Source organism: Petaurus breviceps, unplaced genomic scaffold (genome assembly GCF_028583685.1).
Source record: "Petaurus breviceps papuanus isolate PSGF00001 unplaced genomic scaffold, PetGlider_PUasm1.0 90775, whole genome shotgun sequence".
Taxonomy (NCBI): Eukaryota; Metazoa; Chordata; class Mammalia; order Diprotodontia; family Petauridae; genus Petaurus; species Petaurus breviceps.
In genome coordinates, this window is record NW_027187342.1 from 9,590,199 (window position 1) to 9,605,854 (window position 15,656).

At 40.3% G+C, this 15,656-nt stretch overlaps 1 protein-coding gene and 1 long non-coding RNA gene across 2 annotated transcripts in view; one reads left to right on the forward strand and one right to left on the reverse strand.

Annotated features, from left to right (window-relative positions):
- LOC138146855 (uncharacterized) overlaps window positions 1-15,656 on the forward strand; it is a 105,178-nt gene that overhangs the window by 25,034 nt on the left and 64,488 nt on the right. The gene's annotated exons all lie outside the window — the stretch shown is intronic.
- LOC138146939 (uncharacterized) lies at window positions 2,309-13,699 on the reverse strand. Its single transcript, XR_011164656.1, has 3 exons — window positions 13,547-13,699; window positions 10,319-10,464; window positions 2,309-4,517 (listed from the first exon to the last, which is right to left on the reverse strand). It is a non-coding gene; the product is annotated as an uncharacterized lncRNA (long non-coding RNA).

Sequence of the window (15,656 nt, forward strand, 5' to 3'; positions counted from 1 at the left end):
ATGCTTTATAAAGCCTTTCTAGAGGCTTTGTAGGAATATAGGATGGGCTGAGAACCCAGCGAAATATAGTGCTGCCATATTTACACACCTTATTTTTTAGGCTATATCCACCCAAGCAGTTTTGTTCTTTCTCACATGGTTCTGACTTTCTGATTTGCCGTCATCTCTGGCATAGGAGCCTTCCTTGCAGAAGGAACAACTCCCTTGGTAGAGTGTCTAAATGGATCTAGTGTGTTGTGAAGATTGATGTTCCTAAGCATCTAGTGGACTATTGAAAAGAAGTCCCACCTAAACCTCAGTGGTGATTCAATGATAAGCACAGCCCCAAAGGGCGAAGAGATAAACACACTTGTCAAGGGGATAGGGCGACAAGGGAATATTTGGACATAGTCTAACGGTGTTCTCTTGTTCGGTTCATCTGTCTGAACTTGCCCAAGCAATCCAATTCTAGTCAACAGGTATGAAAAGCATTTAAATGCCTACCATCTTCAAGGCAGTGCTAGACCTGGGTTACAAAAATAATGAATCAATTCTTTCTGTTAAGGCTCTGATATTGTTTCTGGGGAAGAATGTAACATGTACACAGATTAAATAAATACAAGGTAATTTGAGGAGGAAGCAGACTGCTATCAAGGGAAGAGGGGAGGCAGAATTGAAGAAGACTTTGGGGAGGATGTGGTACCTGATATAAGCCTTGGAGAGAGATAAGGATTCTGAGAGGCAGAGATGAGGATGGGAGGCTTGGGAAACAGTTTATGTTAAAGCCAAGAGACAGAATAATGAATTTGGGAAAGTTATTAAATGGGGGTGGGAAAATGATGAATTCAATTTTAGACATCTTGGGTTTGAGATGCAGATGGGACATCTAAGTGGAAATGTCTAGCAGGCAATTAAAATTCAGGGCTTTTCTTCTCTCTATATACTTTTTCTCTGTTGATTTAGTCTAATACCATGGTTTCAAGTCTCACCTATATATGAAGGAGACCCAAATCTCCAGCCCCTGAGCTCAACACTCATATTTAATGCTACCCTTTGGAAATCTTAGTCTGGATATTCTGCTAGTATCTGGAACTCAACATGTCTTAAACTGAAGTCATTAGCTGTCTTCCAAAACCAGCTTCTCCCCCTGCCATCATTATTTCTATAGTGACATTCCTATCTTTCCTTAAGATCTGGAAGTCTTTCATTTCTCCTCCCTCTTTGACCCTACTCTTCATCATTTACCAAATCTTGTTTCTCCTACCTCTGAAACCTTTCTCTTTTTCATCTTTTCCTTTCTATTCATATTATCATCACTTTAGATCAGTCCCCGTTCTAGTCTGACCAAACTAGCAAAGTATTAGCCACTATTAAGCAGGTGGGCCAATCCAATAGGACTTTTACTCACCAGGTAAGGAATCTGGGCTTGCCACTCAGTTGATCAAAGCTGTTTGGGCAAGGATGCCCAATGGGACCACTTCATTTTCTCCTGAAGTCACTTCTGGCCCCTTAGATTCCCTAACAAATTGGTATATATTGCAACATGGTGTCTATTTTTGATGGGGGCTACCAGTGTCCTGGTGGAATGTTCATTTGGGTGTTACACCTTTAGGGTGGTATTATAGCTTGGTCTAGATTCTGCCACCACTGGAATTTCTCCTTCCATCTTGATAGCCGGCTCCAGAAGCTGTTCTCCAAGGTGCGGTGATGCAAAGGGTGATCTGATAAATCTCTATACAGTTTCTAGCGTCATGAATCAGTAAACATCACAATCCTGAGACAATCAGCCTTTAGTATCACAAAGGAATCCAACTTAGGCAAAGCATTACAGAATGTTTTAATCATAAGCAAACATTGTAGAATTCGCTCTTATAATTATGTTACAAATAAACCAATCAAGGAATTAAAACACATAAGAGTAGGGTATTACATCAAGTGGCATCTGCTTTAGAGTGGGAGGGTCTTATCTGGAACAGATGTGTGGTGCAAAATACAAGAAGAGAGCAATTCCAGGAAGTAGTTGGGTGAGTGCCCATGAACTGGGAATATACTGAATTCTGGAACAGACATATTCAGTTAAAAGTATGTTTTGTGGAGCACAAAGTTCTGTAGTGAGCCAATTTAGTTGTTTTTTTAGGATACAGATGGACTTGGTGGCAATGTATTTGTTAGATTTTTCTTTTTTTAAATTTAATTTAATTTTCAGTTCTGATTTCTCTCCTTCCCACCTCCCTCTTCCTCACCCATTGAGAAAGCAAGAAAAACAAAACCTGTTACAAATGTGTACAGTCAAGCAAAACAAATTCTGGCATTAGCCATGTAAAAAAAATATGTTCTGATCTTCATGCTGAATCCATCCTTTTTTTGTCTGGAGGTGGAGATCATATTTCATGAGTCCTCCGGAACTATGCTGGAACCATTGTGTTCATCAGGTTTTATTTGCTAGGTTTTTTTTAACCAGTGACTTAAAGGGAATTCTCTTTAGTTCTTTATTGATGCATAGATGGCCAGTGACTAGGGTAGAATAATCTGGCATTGTTATATTTTAGGATGGTTCATGAAACAAATTTCCCAAAACTCCTACATGACTCCTCTAACCTTATGTTCTCAAAAGCTATGCCAATGGAGCACTAGCCATGACAGGGTCTACCATATTGAAAAGACTTCAAGTATAGTCCTAGCAACAAACAATGCACGTTTTCTGAGAACCAGAAAAAGGAAGTGTAAAGATGTTTATCATCATTAGGTTGATTAGTAGCTAATAAATAGTTGGATAGTGTAAACCTAGGAAAGAGAGAAAAATATCTAATGGCCCTCAGTCCTGCATGGTTCCCTTCTGTAATGATGGTGGCAGAGTTGCAGAAAAATAAGATGAAGAGTGCTAAGAACCACATGGTTTTTTTTTTAATACTATCTATAAACATTCTTAGCTGTTGGTACTATCAATGTGTAATCTTAATGCAGTAACCAAGAAGAGGAGAGACAACTGGAAGGAACCGAATGGTGTCTATCTTAACATTTTTGCTACAAATGAAATGGATGACCAGAACAAAAGATGGCTGGGTTATATAGGACATCCCCAAAGTCTCAGTGTACTTTAAAGCTTTAATAAGCTTTAATGATAATTTCTGAGAAACTATGTATAGCAAGACCACAGTATAAGCAATGAAAAACCAGTGTACTCCACTGGTGTCTATTCAATGGCTAGAAAATTAGGGGAAGGCAGCCTCCAGCATTCTGGGTGGGCCCCTGGTGTTCATGGACAAGATTTTCTAAGGATGGGCAAGTATGGATGGATTGTGATTTGTTCTGTTGAAGAGAATACCCACATTATACTTTAAGATTTGCAAAGCACTTTACAGGTTATCTGATTTGATTCACAAAACAGCCCTGTGAGGTAGGTGTTGTCATAATCCTCATTTTACAGTTAAGGAAACTGAGGCTGATAGAAGTTCAATGACTTGCCCAAGATCACAACATCAATCAGTGTCTGAAGCAGGAATCAAATACAGGTCTTTCTGATTGCAGATCCAACATTTATCCATTCTACCACCTCATATCCATAGGATTATTGGAATAAATGATATGAAATGTCAAAGATAGTAGGAAGTTGGGTATCTGAGGTCTTGTGGGCAAGTTCAACTTTTGAATTGCTTTGGAATTCATGGGAACTTTATTTTATAAGGAGACTAAAATGAAATTAAATGCCCCTACTTGGCCCTGGTGTAGGGACCTGGGAAGCAGAACGCATTCCTTACTTCAAGGAATTTGTCAGTAAAAGCTAATAAACTCATTCTAAATCTCAAAAAAGGGGTTGGAGTGAGAAAGAAAACAAAGAATAAACAAAATGAAATTGTTCAGTAACTGACTGTCTTGGCCAGGACCCCCAGAATACATAAACTTCCCCTGATCCAGGATATTCAACAAATAGTAACCCTGAACTTGTCAAGAGATAGGCCATCTACTTGAATTTTGACTTAAAATGGAGTTTTTGGATTGTATAGCTTATTCCATAAATTGTTCTCTCTTGGCCATAGTCTGTTTTTGTCAGTTTTTAAAGTTGTGTGTGTTTCTGTCTCTTTTGCCCCCTTTTCTCTTTCTTTCTTCACCTTTCTTTTTTCTGTGTCTCTCTCTTCTTTGTGTCTCCATCCCTCTGTCTGTCTCTCTCTGTCTTAATCTCTCCATTTCTCTCTGTCTCTTTGTCTCTGTCTCTCTATGTCTCTCTCTGTCTGTCTCTCTCTTTCTTTCTGTGTATCTCCTTTTCCTCTCTGTTTTTCTCTCCTTTCTCTGTCTCTAGTATTCCTCAGTAGCTCTGAAAAGTAAGGTAGCAACATCTTTGTCATTTCTCATTTTACAAAGGAGAAACTCATGAGGGCTGATAAGTAACAGTACCATGCATGCTGTCATCAGTCCTTTCCTTGGCATTTAGGAAGGTATTGGTTCTGCATCCTCTTCAGTGCCCAGGAGAAAGAAATCACTGGCCAGAGAGGATGATGCCAGGGTGGCAGCAGTACCTTCATCTTTTACCAGCCAAATTTCTGTAACAGAGAAAAGCCCGTGTTTAGTTCAAATAAATTTAGGTTTGCTTCTTTGTGCAGAGACATCTATGACTTGATTGCAAGAGCAGCAGCTTTCTGCCTTCCCTTTCTTCCTTCATAGACTACTTACTTAGCAATGTAGAGGGTGCCAGGCAATTGTATTGTTGCTCTATACTGGGTACAAAGCAATGATACTCCCCTCCTTTTGGAGGGTATGTAAGGATATCTTTTAAGCATTCGTTACAATCCACACCCCCTGGGCAAGTTGGGGAGAATTGCAATCATTGTATTTCCATAACTATGCTAGGAAAGGACAGTAACTATGCCAAAAAAAAGAAAGCCAAATTGTTAAAGCCATGTTCCAGAGGCAATCAGAAATAAAATTGAGCCAAACTGCTGCTATTAGTAAGGGCAGGCTCTTTGGGGATCCAATATTTTTTTTAACCTCGATGAATATCCTGCAACTTTGCATAAACTGGAAAAGCACAAGGCAATTGGAGATAGGCTTAAGTACAGAAGGGATAAACAGAGCCCTACTGTATGTGATAATACTCTGCGAATGCTTGTGCCAAAATCCAACACAGAGCACAAAAAAAGAACCAAAACGAGATGCTCTGTCTATGCATGCAAACAGATTTACATAAACATTTCATATCATAGGAATGGGAACAACCTTTTGAGCAGTTTCCATTCGTCCTTTATTGTTAGTTCAGTTATTTTCAGTTGTTTTTGACTCTCTGTGACCCCATTTGGGGTTTTCTTGGCAAAGACACTGGAGTGATTTGCCATTTCCTTCTTCAGCTCATTTTACAGATGAAGAAACTGAGGCAAACAGGGTTAAGTGACTTGCTCAGGGTCACACAGCTAGTGTCTGACATCTGATTTGAACTCAGGTCTTCCTGATTCCAGACCTGCCACTCTATCCATTGTGCCACCTAGCAGAACTCTTCCTTCTTTAGATTTGTATTTTTTTCAAGATAATACATATCCATGTAATTTGGGGAAAAATAAAATGTTATATTAAAAAAACCCCAAAAAATCAAGATAATATATTGAGGGCAAAACAAGGAGAATTTTTTTTTCAAAGATTCATAGGCTCATGGCTTTAGAGTTGGAAGGGACTTTAGAGGCCATTAAGTCTGACCCCTTGGTTTTACAGATGAGGAAGTTGAGGCCAAGGAAAGCTAAATGATTTGCCTAAGAACACACAGGCAGTAAGCATGGGAGTACTTACTAAGTAATGATTCTGCAGCAAGATCTTCCTTGAGAAAGAGAAAATCATGTCCTCCTCCCCTCATTCTCATCATCCTTACCCCAATGCACCTAAACCTTGAACTTTGCCCCTGGAACCATCCTGGGAAGGTTGGGAAGACTTCTGGGAACTGATGTAGAGTGAAGCAATGGGAACAGGGAAATGATACACACAGTGACTAAAATAAGAACAATAATGAAACTAACCTCGGAGACGAGTTGAGAAAATGCACCTACCTGTGTTGTGGAATATCACACATGTTATCAGACATGGTTGATTTGTTGATGTTGCCGAACTATTTGTTTTTTTCCTCTTTCTTTTAAAATCTTTGTTATAAGGGATGTCTCATTGGGTAGGGGAGAGGGAGAGGGAAATATTTGGAAATAAATGTGATGCCAAACCAAAAGGCACTTATTTTTAAAAACAAAAATTTTTAACCCCCAAAGCAAATGCTATCACCATCAGTCATTAACCTAAAACATGACTAGTGCTGGGTTGAATTTCTGGAGATCAACAAAGCATTAAAGCTATTTTGGAAGGGAAATCTGTGTTCATCATTAAGTAAAGAAGTTGCCTGGCCCTAGGTTTTCCATCAGGATGAACTTAGTACCCGGAGGGCTTAGCCAGAACACAGGAAGACACCCAGTGCATCATAAAGGACTGAGGTTGAGAGAGGTGACTTGCCCAGCATCATGCATACCTAGTAAGTATTTGAGGCAGGATTTGAATTCAGTGGATGGAATACCAGCCCTGGAGTCAGGAGGACCTGAATTCGATTCTGACCTCAGACACGTACTAGCTGTGTTACCCTGGGCAGGTCACTTAACCCTGTTTGCCTCAGTCTTCTCATCTGTAAAATAAGCTGGAGGAGGAAATGACAATCCATTCCAGTATCTTTGCTAAGAAATATCCAGATGGAGTCACAAAGAGTCAGACATGACTGAAAATGACTGAACAACAATGTGTGAATTGTAAGACAAGGATGGGTATGAGAGATAATGTGGATGTAGAAATAGCAAGATTTCTCAACATATTGGATATCTAAGGAAGGAAAAGTGAGAAATTAAGAAAATCATGAAAGCTATGACTATAAGAGACTAGAAGAATGATGGCACCCTTGTTAGAAATAGGGAAGCATGGTAGAGGTTGGATTTGGGTAGGGGATAGGTGTGAAGATAATTAGTTCTGTTTTGGATATGTTGAGTTCAAGATGTCTCCATGCTACCCAGTCTGAAATGTCCAATAGGCAGTTGGTGATATGGAACCAGTGGTTAGGAAAGAAACCAAGGCTGAGTCTATAGATCTGTGAGTTGTATTCATAGAGAAGAAAATTAAACCTATGGGAACCAATGATATTGTCAAGAGAAAGAGTGTAGTGAGAAAATGGAAGAGAGTCTAGGATAAAGCTTTGGAGTAGACCCACTGTTTGGGGGCATAATATAGATAAGAAACCAGTTTAAGAGACCAAGAAGGCATAATTAGGCAAGTAGAGGAATTAAGAAAGTGTAGTTTTATAAAAACCCATAGAGGAGATGATACTATGGAGAAGAAGATGGGTAACAGTGTAAAATGCAGCAGAGAGACCAAGAAGGATATGGCCCAAGAAAAGACTGATAGTTTTGGTAATCAATAGATGTCTGGTAACTTTAGGGAGAGCAATTTCATTTGAGCAAGGAGTTAAAAAGGTAGATTATAAAGGGTTGAGGAACTAGTGAAAAGAGAGGAAGCAAATATAGATAGCATTTTCCAGGAATTTTTCTGAGAAAAGTGAGGAGAGATTAGGATGATAGTTTGAGGGGAAGGTAGGTCATGGTGAAGGATATGAAGACTTGGGTATGTTTGAAGTCAGTATTTATAGATACAGAGACCTAGAAGATTGGGGGGGGGGCAATCGAGGGGACAATATGATGGAGGAGATGGAAGGTGATGAGATCAAAGGTGCATGTAGAGGGTTTGACTTTGGCAAAGAGAAGGGATACTCCATTATTAAAGATTGGAGAAAAGGAAGAGAGAATGAAGGATGATGTCAAGGAATTTTGATATGAGGATAAGGAGAGGAAGGAACATGGTAAATTTCTCAGTTCTCTTAGTAAAATTAAGTAGGATATGGGAAGGGTAAGTTTGAGGAGGATGTCAAGACTCTTGGCTTAGAGGGTAGGAGAAATGGGTATTGTAGGAAGCTAGGTGAAAAACAGAGAAAGTTTGGAATAGTTTTGTAGAGAGTGGACTTGGAAGTCAGCCAGGAAAGGATCAATGGATTGCTTTGCTGTGATAAGGGCCCTATTGAGGTTAGATAACAATTCTTTTTTACTGTGCTCAGTAGGCTTGGTTTTATGACTTCTTCCATTTCTAATCTGAAGGAGGTGAGGAGAAAGCCCCTGGTGGGAGTGATCTAGTGTTAAGATTTAGCAAAGAATGACTGGCAGGGGTGCAAGGGTGTGAGTTGAGTTGATAGTGTGGAGTTGAAATGGTTAACTAGAGGGTCAAGATTGGGAAGGGAGGAAAGTAAAGTCAGAACAAGAGTAATGAACTGAGAAAGTACTGGGAGTTGGAGGGATGAGAGGTCATGTTGATGGTGAAGAATAGGTTTCAGAGGAGTAAGGTAAAAAATAAACCCATGGAATAATAAGAGGTTACAGTCAGACAGAATGGTGTCACTGTTGTTGTTATTGTTTTTACTATGGAATTAAAATGCTTGTGGGTAATGGGGAGATCTGGTGTGTGACAACCCCAGTGCATGACTGAGGTGAGTTGGAGGAGGAGTTCATGGGATTTGAAGATACCAAAGAACTGGGACTGGAGGGTGTTTGATTCACCTTCCTGCTGTCAAATCTTTCCTTACTCACTTACTAGCTGTGTGACCCTGGGTAAGTCACTTCACCCTGTTTGCCTCAATTTACTCATCTGTAAAGTGAGCTGGAGAAGGAAATGACAAAATGCTCCAGCGTCTCTGCCAAGAAGACCCCAAATGGGGTCACAAAAAGTCAGACGCAACTGAAACAGCTGAACATCAATTCAAGTTCCTGAGCTGCCTCCCAAAAGACAGAGGAGCAAGCAGTGGTTTGTACACATTCTCTTTCATTGGCTGTCAGTAGAAGAACGGTTCTGGATCTGACCAATAAGCGATGGTCTCCAAAGCATCCTGATATCCAACACAGAAGAGGTCAATGTGAGGGCCTACACAGGGTCACAGAAGCCAGCGGCTCAGAATATCCACACACAGCCAGCCAGTCATTCATTCCACGGATCAATGCAATGGAATACTATACTGGCAGAGGCTAGAGAGACGTTGAGCAGGCCTGAGAAACCACCAAATCCAGTGTCTTCACTTTATAGGGGATACAAAGGCTGCCTGTAGGATGAAGTGAGTCACTCAAGGCCCCACAGCTAGTGCAGACTGGAGGCCAGGTCTCACAATGTTCTGTCCAACACTCTTCCTAGGACACTGGACCAGAATACTCAGTCTCAGGGCTTCCACTATGGAGTCTTAATGGCTCTTCTCAGTGGGAGGGTTATGGGTCTGGGCAACACCAAGGTGGCAGGGATGGTCAGGAATGCAGAAACATCTGGGTAAAGCCAGGTCCCTGTGTAAGTAGGAAGGAGTATGAGAGGAAGAGACCAGAATGAAAGGATATTTATTTATTATGTAATGGGAATTCCAAAGGGAGTGGTGGAAGGGATGGGCAGAATTGGAGTAGGACAAGGGAGGGAAAGAGTTGGAGAAGAAGAGAATGAGAGAATGAAAGGTGGTGTTTTGGGGTCATTTACTCTAGGCAGTCAGGAATTAAGCAATGCAAGGAAAAGGAAAGTAACAGGTGGTGAGAGTTAGCCAGCCATAGGGATAGTGGAGAATGGCAGATGAATTTAAAAGAAGCTTTGATGATTCTTCCCAAAGGGACAGTGGTGTATGAAGAAGGCCAGAAGGGCAGGGAATGGGCCTTGCTTGCCTGCTCAACTGTCTGGGACAGGGGCAGGGAAAATGGTGAAGCCGTCCTATCCAGCACCCCTGGCTCACTGTCTTCCCCACCACCAGCCTTTATACTCAGGTGCTCCCATATTCTTACTGATGATCTCCTCCCTGTTCTTGCTGTTGACTTGGTGTGGGCCCTTATCACCTCACACCTGGACTATTACAGTAACCTGCTGGTTGGTCTCCCCTCTCAGGCTTCCCACTCCAATGTAGCTTCCATTCAGCTGCCAAAGTGATTTTCATAAGGTTCAAGTCTAACCATCTCCTCTCTGCTTAATTCATTTCAGTGGCTAAGGCACAGGACTGACCACGTCATCTCTCTGCTCAATAAACTCCAGCGACTCTATTGCTGCCAAGATCAAACATAAAAATGCTCTGCTTGTCACTTAAAGCCCTTTGCCAACTTGTTACCTTTCCAGTCTTCTTACAACCCACTCCCCTCCACATGCTCTGAAGTCAAGTTATACTGGCTAACTTTGATTTTTGAACATGATACCTCATCCCCCTATTCCATGGTTCTTCACTGGCCTGTGTCTTACCAGTCTTACCCGGTCTCCACCTGCTGACTTCTAGACTTACCTCAAATTCTGCCTTCTGTATGCTTTTCCTTGTCCATTCCACAACCTGGTGCCTTCTCTCTGAGAGTACTTCCCATTTTCACAGTATCTATCTTGCATGTACAAAGTTATTTGCATGTTTAGTCTCCTCCATTAAAATGGGAACTCCTGGAAGAAAGGGATATTGTTTTTGACTTTCTTTGTATTCTTAGCATTTAGTGGTGCCTGGCACAAAGTAATTCATTTAATAAACGCATGTTTACTGACTGAGATGCAAATGAAAACAACTTTAAGGTTCTATTTTATACCCATGAAATTGGCAAAGGTGGTAAAAACAGGAAATGATAGCAAAGTTATTGGAGAGACTGTGGGAGGACTGGTTCGTTTAATGTAGAGTTAGAGTAATGTAAAGTGGTCTGACCATTCTGGAACACAATTTGGAACTGTAGCCCCAAAGTCATTTAAATGGGCATACAACTTCAAACCAGAGATACCACAGCTAGGCTTATACCTCCATTAAGGGGAACCCACTATCTCCTGAGCCAACCCATTGCATTTTGATATAACTCTAATTGTTAGGAACAAAGAAATGAAAAGAAACCATATGTACAAAAATATTTAGCAAATCTTTCTGCTAATGGACTCACCATCACCTTGACAAATTATGATATATTGATATAATAGAATATTAATGTGCTATAAGAAACTATAAAAGAGACAGCTTCAGAGAAACTTGAGAGAACTTGCATGAACTAATGCAAAATCAAGTTTTCAGAACCTAGAGAAAAAAATTATATAATAACAACAATCTTGTGAAGGAAAAGAACTATGATTCCAGAGGCTAGATGATGAAGCCCACTATGTATCTCCTGACAGAGGCATTTTAGGAAATAGTTAAAGATTTAAGAACTGTGATCACATAGGACAGCAGAAGACTAATTATGAATCATATTTCCCATTCTCTTGGCAGAGAGGTGACAAATTAGGGGTGCAGAATGAGACATTTTCAAAGAGAATGTGTGGATTTGTTTTTGTTTTGTTACAGGGCAGCTAGGGGGTGGATAGAATCTCACAGCCTGACTGAGTTCAAATCTGGCCTCATACACTTATTAGCTGTATGACCCTCAGCAAGTCACTTGACCTTGTTTGCCTTGGTTTCCTCATCTGTCAATTAACTGGAGAAGGAAATGGCAAACCATTCCAGTATCTCTGCCAAGAAAACCCCAAATGAGATCATAAAGATTCAGATAGGAATAAAAAAAATGACTGAGCAACATCTGTAACAAGTGGACTTTCAGTTTTTTGGTGGTGGTGGGAGATATAAGTGGGAAAGTGGGGTAGTGATATCCATACTAAACAAAGTGTTAATCATTTAAAAAGTGCAGAAGAGAGTAGAAATTTAGAAAGGCACATAAACAAGGCAATGATAGAAATAGTAATTTTGAAATATGAAAAAACAAAAAAAAAAACCCCAAACCAAATTGTATGTAGTGCTTTAGTTTCACATGCCATTCTGATTTTTTTCTGTTCATCTTTGTGTTGTGAAATGATCAATGTTGATGTTTCTCTGGTTCATAATAATAAAAAAAATTAGGCTTGCCTGGAGGCAAAGAGTCACACAGGCAGAATGTTATCAGAGTAGGAAACCATTATAACAATACAGGCAAGAGTTGATTCTGAGCCTTTAATTAGGGCAGTGGACAATATGAAAAAACAAAACCAAACAATCCCCACTATTCAGTAACTATACAGCCTGGATTTTAGCCAAATATGTCAGAGACACATTTTTTTTTTAATTAGGATACAAACACTCTGCTTAAGAGTGTTGAAGGCCAATTTTTCCTAATAGAAAATTCTCTGGCATTCGAGTCACATTGTTTAGCACAGGGCTTGGCACATAGTAAGTATTTTAAAATAATTTTTAAAAATTAATTAATCTCTACTTAAGAATAGGGATTGTTTCATTTTTGGTGTTTTTTGTTTGTTTTCATCTCGCTGCCTAGCACTTATACGGTAGGCACTTGCTTAACTCTCAATTGCAACTGATTACTCAGGAAAAAATCTTATTTAAAGCTCTGTCTCCTTTGATGCATTCAAAGTTCCCCTATATTCTCAAGTTAGCACATAAATCTCAACCTCTCAATTTAAGTCAGGTTGGGGACTTGCTTCCAAAGTATTAAAAAAAATCTAGTGTCTTCCTTTTGCCTCCTACTCCTTTAATTTATTTTCCTTTGTCCACTTCATTCTTGGATATTCTCTCTTGTTCAGAACATTAAGTCAAATCTCTTTCTGGGCAGCAGCCAAAGGATCTTAATCTGTACCACTGAAGTCTCTTTCTTCCCATGATTAACCTGGTGGAAGATTAACATGTTAAACTGTTGTTAGAAGATTAGTATATAGAGTCCTCAACATTCTGGGCTGGCTCTAGGAATGATGCTAATTCTTATCACTAACTTGATTTTTATTTATTTTTTCCTTGGGACAAGTACCAACTGGTCAAGAGACTGGTTCCCCAGGCCTGAGAGCTTTCTTTGCCACAGGAGCAGTCCTGTTGGTTTGGGTTAGACATGAAGGGATTCTATTGGTGGCTAGGGTTCAGATGTCACATTTGTGATGAAGCTGGGACATTCACATACAGAAACATGCATGCACCCACGTGTATGCATGCATGAGGGCACACCCCCCCCACCCACACATTCTGGTGCCAGCCAGAAGGTGTAAGTCAGACCTAAATATTTACAAGGTAGCTCTATTGGACCTATAATTTGAGAATAGGTCCTGTGTAAATGCCCCTTCCTCCCAGGGCTAGAAGTCACCTCTTATTTTTCTGAACTCCTATTACACAGCAGATCTTATTTTTATGGCCTTTTGGGGCCAAATATAGGTATTAGTGTAGATGCCTTATTTCCCCCATGGGTCTCTAAAAAATAATACAGATAAAAAACTTTGCAAACTTTAGAGCGCTATGCAAATGCCAGTTATCGTTATTCATAGGCAAGACTGATTTAGTAGGGACTTATGTTGTATTAGACATTATGCTAAGGGCTGGGAATACAAATATAAGAAAAAAGGAAGATGGTCCTTTCCTTCAAGAAGTTTACATGTTAATAGGAGGAAGACAACACACAAAAAGGAGCTGAAAAAGGGGGAGGGGAAGGTACCCTTTCCCCTGAAAAAGAGGACACAGGATTGAAGTTAGGAAAATCAGAAGCAAAGCCTGCAATGAAGGACTGCTGAGCTGGGAACTCACCAGTTGGAGAAGAGGGCCAACATGGTGGAGGGAGGTTCCAAGGTGAAAAGGGTAAGAGGCTGATGGATGTTCCAAGGTGAGGAGACCCCAGAAGCTAAAGCAGCTGAGGCAGTGGCAACATCCTGAAGGTCAGAAGCAAGGCCACGAGGGCTTTAGTGTAATGGGGTCAGTTGGGGAGACTGGAATGGGACCTGTTGGGCCACTTCAGGCACTTCCTCAACCATGCTCTCCAGGCGGCTCTCAGTCAGCAGATCCGATCATAAGTTTAGAGCTGAAAAGCAGCACAAAGTATCTGGTTCAACCCCTTCATCATACAGATGAGAAAATGGAGGCCCAGAGAAGTTAAATGGCTGCCTTTCCCAAAGTCACACAAGTTTTGTTGCCTAGTTGTTTTTCAGTTACATCCACTCTTCATGACCCCATTTGGGGTTCTCTTTATGCAGGGTTTTTTAATGGCCTCAGCCTGATTAGGGAGGTGGCACAGGTACTCATTTTTAGGCAGCTAGGAAGGCACAGTGGTTAGGACAATGAATTTAGAGTCAGGAAGATCTGAGTCCAAAGCCAGCCTCAAGCACCTACTAGCAATGTGACCTTGGGCAAGTCACTTAAGCTTTATTTGCCTTAATCCACTGGAAAAGGAAATGGAAAATATCATGTAGTGGTTTGTAATTTCCTTTTCCACCTCATTTTACAGATAAGGAAACTAAGGCAAATGGGTTTAAGTGACTTGCCTAGAGTCACACAGTTAGTAAGTGTCTGAAGCTGGATTTGAACATAGGAAGATAAATCTTCCTGACTCTAGACCTGGCACCAACTAGCTGCCTTAATTCCAATTGCAGTGCCCCTTTCACTGCATCAAACTGCGTTGGCTATTTTTCTTATTTTTTTTTTCATTTTTCAAATGCTTTATTAACTTCTGATTTACATCATTCATTTCCGGCAGATTTTGAGTAACAAATTTTCTCCCCGTTTTTCTCCTACCCACTGCCCCAAAATAGCAGTCCCACAGGATATCCCCTCCTCCAATCTTCTCTCTCCCATATTTTGTCCCATACCCCTTTCGACTTTTCCAGTAGGGCATGGTGGATCTCTATGCCCCAGTGCCTGTATAGCATATTTCCCAATTACATGTAAAATAGTATTAATAATAGTATATATATATATGTATATACATATATATTTAAACATTTGATTTTAAAACCTTGAATTAAAGGTTCATTCCCTTCCTCCCTTGTCACCCACCCTTACTGGGAAGATAAGCAGTTCAGTATAGGTTGTACATGTGTAGCTAATGCAAAACATTGACATAGTAGATATATTGTAAAAGACTGACTATATTTCCCTTCCTCCTATCCCATCTCCCACTTGTTCTGTTCTCTACTTTGATCCCATCCCTTTTCAAAAGTGGGTGCTTCCAACTTCCCTCCCCCCAAGACTTCCTTCCATCATCCCCCCTCTCATCCCCTTTACCCCTATTCTCCTGTAGTGTGAGATACCTTAGTTAGTGTGTATTTTATTCCCTCACCAAGCCAAATTCAATGAGAATAAAGTCGACCCATTCCCTTTTGCCATCCTATTCTTCGCCTCCATTGTAACCATTTTCCCTCGCCTCTTCTATATGAGATAGTTTGCCTCATTCTGTCTCTCTCCATCTCCTCTCATCCTCTCTCACCTCTTAATTTCACCTTTTAAGTATCATCCCTTCCTTTTAATTTGGTACTGTGCCCTCTATCTATGTATACCTGTAAACATATATACACACATTCACATATGTATTCATATGCCCATATATAGACATTATACACACACACACATTTCTATTTCCTTCAACTATTTTCATACTGAGAAAAGTTTGATCAATTACAATTGTTGTTTTTCCATGTAGGAATGTAAATAGTTCAACTTTGATAAGTTCCTTATGATTTCTTTTCCGTTTACCTTCTCATGCTTCCCTTGCTTCTTGTATCTGAATGTCAAATTTTCTATTCAACTCTGGTTTTTTCATCAGGAATGCTTGAAAGTCCTCTATTCTACTGAATAACGATATTTTCCCCTGAAACATGATACTCAGTTTTGCTGGGTAGATGATTCTTGGTTTTAATCCCAGCTC